The following is a 7,320-nucleotide window of genomic DNA, read 5'->3' as shown; positions in this document are numbered from 1 at the left end:
GGGTATAGTTTGGCTCTCATGAGACAGTGAACACTGGGGTTAAATCATTTTCGTTGGATGATTGTTGTCAGATTTTGCTGGTCCAACCTTTCTCAGATCAATGATACTATTCATCATCCACTGTTAATTTATCTCACTGTTGAAATGCGGTCATTACTACCCCTTGAGACAAGGCATTCCTGGTGTGAGTGCTCTAACTGTAAAGAATCCTTCTCATATACTGAACTGGCTTTCCCTCACCTGTAAATCACATCCTCCGGACCTCTTTATAGTCTTTGGTATGAAAATCATGTGCCAGTACTTTGTATCGCACAATCTCAAACTATTTGGATCTGGTGACTTCTGAGCAGCTTCTACGGACTGATCCCTTGTAGTTCAGGCGATATACACACAAAAAAAGCAATTTGGCAAGAATTCCTATTCACACCATTCTTGACGTACCGATAGCCTCTAAAACATTCCAGGCCGTTACTGTAACTAGGCACTTGAGGGCATGTACCTAGTGCGCCACCAGAGAGGCAGTTTTTTTAATTTTTTTTTTGTTTTACAGTTTTCCCCAGGTTGTGGCGGGGGAAAGGTGGATTAGGGAGGTGTCTGCCAATGGCCGTAAAAAAACAGGTTACCACAGTCAGGACTCTATTGCCCGCATGTAAGGCAAAGGAGGAACATAGCGATTTTCCTCATCACTGTGGCGCTAAATATTAGGCTAATTAGTGGAGCAACAGGGAGTGCAAACTGCTGCTCCACCAATCAGCTCAGTCACAATAAAGTGACAGACAGCAGTGCCGTCCTGCCAAGGGGGACACAGGACCTGAGCTTCTGTGCCTGGTTGACTCACCTGCCTTTGAAGGCCACCACTTACTTCCTACCCCTGGATATAGAACTTAAGGGGGTTCTCTCACTTCAGCAGGAGGCATTTATTATGTAGAGGAAGTTAATACAAGGCACTTACTAATGTATTTTGATTCCCCATATTGCCTCCTTTCCTGGCTTCATTCATTTTTCCATCGCATTATACGCTGCTTAAGCGTATAATGCCACTCAACACGACTAATCATTTGTAACCTTGACTATAATATCGTTTGTTCATGGAACGTTTCTCTTTCTAGAGTCCGTTAAATTAACCTTAACGATGTGGAAGAACTATTTAGCATGGCTGGTCACCCTATGGATCGCTTCTACTTTTGCCAACATTAACCCAAGCTACAGGGGGCGTCACAAGGCATCAATCTTCTCTGATCTCACCCCTGCTGAGATAAAATTAGTATGGACATTTCTTATGGAACAGGAGAATTTTAATTTGAGCTCCGTACAGGGAATATTAGGGAAAAATATGATACAACTGATAGAGCTTTACTTGCCGAAGAAGAGCCAGGTGCTTACGTTTTTGGACAAAAATGGTCCCAAACCAGAACGCGAGCCAAAGTTATCATCTATTTTGCTGACCAACCACATCCCAATGTGACAGAATACCTTGTGGGTCCTCTACCCCATCTGTTTTACTATAAGCCATTGGTCAAAGGGAAATAAGACAATAAGGTTTGAGTCAAGGCCAACAACGGGCAGTGAATACGAACAGATCTACCTGAAGTTACAGGAGGACATGATGAACGTTTACCCTATTTTACTGGAGACCTCCGGGTTTTCCTTCTTGAATTGCTCCAATAACTGCCTCACAGACATTGCACCATGTGGTTTGGAGCCTGGGGACCGGAAAACATGGTTAATATTTCTACGCTTCGTGGAAGAGTTCTTTCTCCACCCTATTGGTTTTGAGCTTCTTTTCAATCATCGCTCCCTAAACCCAAAAGACTGGAGAGTAGAGAAGGTCTGGTACAACGGCCAATACTTTGACAGCTTAGAAGAGTTGGTTAGGAAGCATGAGAAAAACGAAGTGATCAAGGTCTGACTTTCAGATTATAGAGAGGAAGACCTCTACTCAACCTTCATACCACGTAGGGACGTTAAGACCAAGATCGATATTCATGGCTCAAAAATATGTGAACCTCAAGGCAAGCGCTACAAGAGTTTGGGTAACTATGTGGAATATGCTGGTTGGAGCTTTGCTTATCACTTTGGTACGTCCACAAGCTTACAGATCTTTGATATACAGTTTAATGATTAACAGATAGCCTATGAGGTGAGCATCTAAGAGGCCATCGCTTTTTACAGTGGTGTCACCCATTCCACCATGCAGTCTAAGACTATTGACTCTGGTTGGGGTATGGGAGCAGTCAATCATGAGTTGGCCAAAGGTATTGACTGTCCAGAAGTGGCCACATACAAGGACATATACAATTTTTATGACACAGACAAGCCGGTTGTTCACAAGAATGCGATGTGTATCTTCGAGCTACCCATGGGGGTGGCCTTACAATGTCACTTCAACAATGACTACAGTGATGGCTACAACTTCTATGCTGGAGTACAGAACCAAGTCCTGGTAGTGAGGACATTTATGGTTTACAACTATGATTATATCTGGGACTTTCTTTTCTACCATGGAGTGATTGAAGTGAAAGTCCATGCCACTGGTTACATTCAGGCCACCTTTTTCACACCAGATGGATTATAGTATGGTAGTAAAGTGTACAGCCATGTGTTGGTCAACCCGCAAACTCAACTAATACACTACAAGGTGGATCTAGATGTGTCAGATGAGTTCACAGTTTTAATGAGTGATTATTATTAATATTGTAGTATTCCATGACTCACAGAATCTGGGTCACCTCCAAGAAGAGAAAACAGCTTTGAGACCATTAACCTGAAGTATGAGAACATCTCAAACCCATGGAGTCCAGCCCATTTTATTGTACAGTCCTGTATGGAGAAGACACTAAGGACTAGTGAGGCACAGGCAGCCTTCAGATTTGGGTCTCCTCTTCCCCTATACTTGATGTTCCAAAACCCCAACAAGAAGAACAAGTGGGGACATCAGAAGAGCTACAGGATCCAGTACAACTCCCATGCTCATAGTGTACTGCCTCGGAAGTGGGCAGAGTAGAAGGGACTCTCATGGTCCAGGTAATGTCAGCCACACCAGTTAGTATGCTATTGAAGGGTTCAAGTATAGCTGATTTTGTGTTAGCAGAGGACCTTGGATAATGGGAGCTTGGATGTCTTTTCAGTCTTTTTCGGAAATGGATGAATGGTAAGGCAGTTATAAGATGGCATCCTTGGAGTACAATGCAACAGGACAATGGACCTCAATAGTAACATGAATGTCATACTGTATATAGGGGTAGGGAAATGTGATCTGAGTCGTAATACCAGATAGAAGACAGATGTGGCGCTGTTTCTGAAAGAAAAAAAAAAACAGCCATGTTTGCCTAATCCTGAACAACCCCCCTAACTACCCTGGACCACCAGTGGTGCTATTATAATCTCCTTCAGTGCCCTAGACCATACCATATGAGGGCCAAATCCTGCAAACATTTCTACGTTAAGCCACACCTTTAACCCCCACCCCCCATGTTATCCAGTCTACTTTATGCCCACACAATGTGGAGCCCTCCTTTGTGCAATACACAGTAATTGGGCCCCACAAATTTTCAAAGTCCCCAATTTGAGTGGCATACTCTGTCCCCACACACAGTTATGTCTCCTCAGTGCACCATTGCAGTAACAATGCCATCTTAGTGTCCCCCTAAAAAGTATGGATGCTCTCTTAGCCCCCTTATGGTAGTAATGCTAATCCTTTCACTGCCCTGAGACCACCAGGCTGTTATTCATCCCTTCACCACCAGGCATGTATCCACAATCCCTTTATTCTGTCCCAGATATGTTACTATTAACACCTGACTACCCTAGTCTACCGGAGAGGTGTTATAATACGAGATGTAAGTTGCAGGTATGCTGGTGAATGTGGGTGCACATGTTGTTTTTGCACAGGGCCCTCTGTTATATTGTGTCCACCTCTGAAGAAACTATAACCCTAAAATATTCTAATATCTATCTGAATAACTTATTGGATTTATTATTACTGGCAGTATCATTGTAGTAAACAGAAGGTAGATTATCAGTATGTCCCACATCATTGAAACCATTTCAGATGTTCTGAGTAGACATCACATTTTGCAAGCTCTCCATCTCAACCAATGATCCAAGGTCCAGTCCATCCATGGGAGTAGTATAGTTAGGTTGGTTGATACAGATAACAGACGGCCCTCTTTGTCTTCAGGTACAGTCTGGCAGTGACTATGAGACGAGCAGCAGTAGCTTGTACAACCAAAACAATCCATGGGAGCCGGCGGTCCATTTTGAGAAGTTTATTCGAAACAAAGATATTGGTCAGTAATATCCACTCAGTACATTCTCTTCCTTAGGCATGCGCTGCATGGGTTAACTTTTGTAAAACATTTTGTAACCCTGAAATTTCGTGTGATTGTAGAAGAAATTATGGGCCAATTACTTTTGCTTATCCCACAATTTTCTGAGAAAAAATACTACATTTTTACTCAATGTTCTCTTTGAGGATCTTGTTGCCTGGGTGACAGTCGGATACCTCCACATCCCCCATGCTGAAGACATCCCAAATACATCCACACCGGGAAATGCGGTGGAATTCTTTCTTCGACCTTTCAACTTTTTTGACGAGGACCCCTCCGTGGACTCCAGGTACAAAAACTTCAGTAAAGTGAACATCCAACGTTGGACTCCTGAAGTAATCGGTCAATGTGCGTCAGACAAGCCCTTTTGCTACAACGGTACTTACTTCTAGTTTACAACACACAAGACCCGAACAGTATGTTCCATGTGCCAAATTGTCACTTTGATACCTAATGATGGTTTCCATTAAAAGCATAGTTTTTGAATTGTAATGCCATGCCTGGCCATGTGGTGTGCTGTTTAGCAGTAGCCCAAGGCTAATTTAGACATAGATACACCACCTAGTGGTAGAAATATGCAGTACAGTAATTAATCATTCCACAAATGATACCTTGCAACAGCTCATCTTAAAAGGGGCATACATTCAAGACAATCCCAATCCATATGTCCTGTTAGGGGCATGTCACCACCAGACATCTGAGAAGCTCTGACAGACGTCCTTCAGAACCTCCTCCTTGAGGTTCCTTTTGTTTTGCTTTCATTTTCTCATCTCGTTAGCCTCTCTCAGCTGTCATGTAGTTGCACTGATTGCATCCCTTTAAATCCCTTCCCATACTGCATCACTTTGCGGTTTATATTACTTCCTGGAGTGTGTGCATGCTGATGCTACTACTGAGTCTTCTACAGATAAGTTTTGGTCATTCATTTGTGTTTTCCTATTTGCTGGATCCCAGGTGACCCTGACTCCCTCCGTATCAAGTGTAGGGAGCCGGTGGTTGTGTCCCCTCACTATTATAGGGTGTTCAGGTGTTATACAGTCGAGGTACGAGGATATGCGATCATCTACCATTGAGATTTTTGCATAGGCTGAGCAGTTAGGGAGAGAGCCAGGTCTGATGCAGGGCTCTCCCTTTTGTTCCTTAGTTTTGGATCCAGTCAGTCGGATCTTCATTTTGTGTCTTCTAGTTTTCTGTACACCTTCCGTGACATTATAAACCGCCAAAACCGTCTCAAGCATGGATCCGGTTTCACTTTTGACTGAACACATGCAGGGTCTTTTATTAGAGGTAGCAGATCTCCGTAAGACTCTTTCTCAGTTTCAGGTGACCGGTTCAGCTTGCGTTCATGGAGTTTGTTCTGCGCCTAAGATCTCGCTCCCGGATACGTTCTCCGGGGGTAGTGAGAATTTTGTTCGTTTTAGAGAGGCTTGCAAACTCAATTTTCGCCTACTTTCCCATTCCTCTGGTGATGAAGAGCGGAGGGTGGGGATCATCATCTCGCTGCTCAGAGGTAACGCTCAGTCCTGGGCCTTTTCGCTGCCAGTGGGGGCACGGCCCCTCCGTTCAGTGGATGATTTTTTTTTAGCCCTGGGTCAGATATATGATGATCCGGATCGTGTTGCTCTGGCTGAGTCTAGACTATGTCTTTTATGCCAGGGTAAACAGTCCGCAGAGATATACTGCTCAGAATTTCGGAGATGGGCAGCTGATACTGGTTGGAATGATGCTGCACTCCGAAGTCAATTTTGCCATGGTCTTTCAGAGGGATTGAAAGATGCATTTGCCTTTCATGAGAGACCTACCTCCTTGGACTCTGCCATGTCTCGGGCCGTTCGTATTGACAGGCGTCTTAGAGAGAGAGGAGAGATCACTCCTTCCTGTCATACTCAGTCCAAGGACAGGGCGGCGGTCTCATTCAGTGCACAGGGGTCTCAGTTGCTCTTAATCCCTTCTGAGCAGGAGCCTATGCAGCTGGGTTTGATTGCCTCTGACAATAGAAGATTCAGCTCGCATGGGAGGGTTTGTTTCTGTTGTGGGGGAATAAATCATTTGGCAAATGTTTGCCCCTCTAGGAGATTCAGGCAGTTTTTTGAGAGTAATAAAGTAACAAAAAGAAAAAAATCCTCTAAAAACGTTCCATCTGTTACTATTGGCAAGGTTGATGCAGAAATTGAGGCTTTTCCGTTTGCTTGTAGTTCCCGTTTTGTCCTGCCTGCCAGGGTGGCGCTAGAGAGCAATAACATTTTTTGTGAGATTTTTGTAGATAGTGGAGCAGCTGTCAATCTCATTAATAATCAATTTGCTATAACTCATGGTTTCCAGGTATGCACTTTGGGAAAGGATATACCTGTTTTTGCTATTGATTCCGTTCCACTTTCTCAAGGGCATAGTTCACAATATCCGTTTGATTGTGAGTGATACTCATGTTGCCTACTCCTTTTGTGTTGGGGCTACCCTGGCTCACTAAACATAACCCCACCATTGATTGGCAAGCGAGGCAAATAAATGGTTGGAGTGACTTTTGCAGAGAGAATTGCCTCACGACATCTGTTTCTGAGGTTTCTACTAAGACTGTACCATCTTTTCTCTCTGAATTTTCGGATGTCTTCTCTGAGAGTGGTGTTCAGGACTTGCCCCCGCACAGGGAGTACGATTGCCCTATTAATCTCATTCCAGGCGCCAAGCTGCCTAAATCTCGTTTATACAATCTCTCCCAACCTGAAAGGGTCGCTATGCGTGCTTATATCTCTGAGAGTCTGAGAAAGGGACACATACGACCCTCGAAGTCACCTGTTGCCGCTGGTTTTTTCTTTGTTAAGAAAAAAGATGGTTCTTTAAGACCTTGTCTGGATTCCAGGGAGCTGAACAGTATCACTATTCGTGACCCTTATCCGCTTCCTCTTATCCCAGACCTGTTTAACCAGGTTGTTGGGGCTAAAGTTTTTTTTCCAAGTTGGATCTCAGAGGGGCATACAACCTGGTCAGGGTCAGA

At 44.0% G+C, this 7,320-nt stretch overlaps 1 pseudogene; it reads left to right on the top strand.

Annotated features, from left to right (window-relative positions):
- Window positions 1-1,132: 1,132 nt before the first annotated feature.
- LOC122939525 lies at window positions 1,133-4,720 on the top strand (annotated as a pseudogene).
- Window positions 4,721-7,320: the final 2,600 nt, after the last annotated feature.

Source organism: Bufo gargarizans, chromosome 5 (assembly GCF_014858855.1).
Source record: "Bufo gargarizans isolate SCDJY-AF-19 chromosome 5, ASM1485885v1, whole genome shotgun sequence".
Taxonomy (NCBI): Eukaryota; Metazoa; Chordata; class Amphibia; order Anura; family Bufonidae; genus Bufo; species Bufo gargarizans.
The sequence above is the reverse complement of the archived record's forward strand: the minus strand, read 5'-3'. Positions and strand labels throughout refer to the sequence as shown.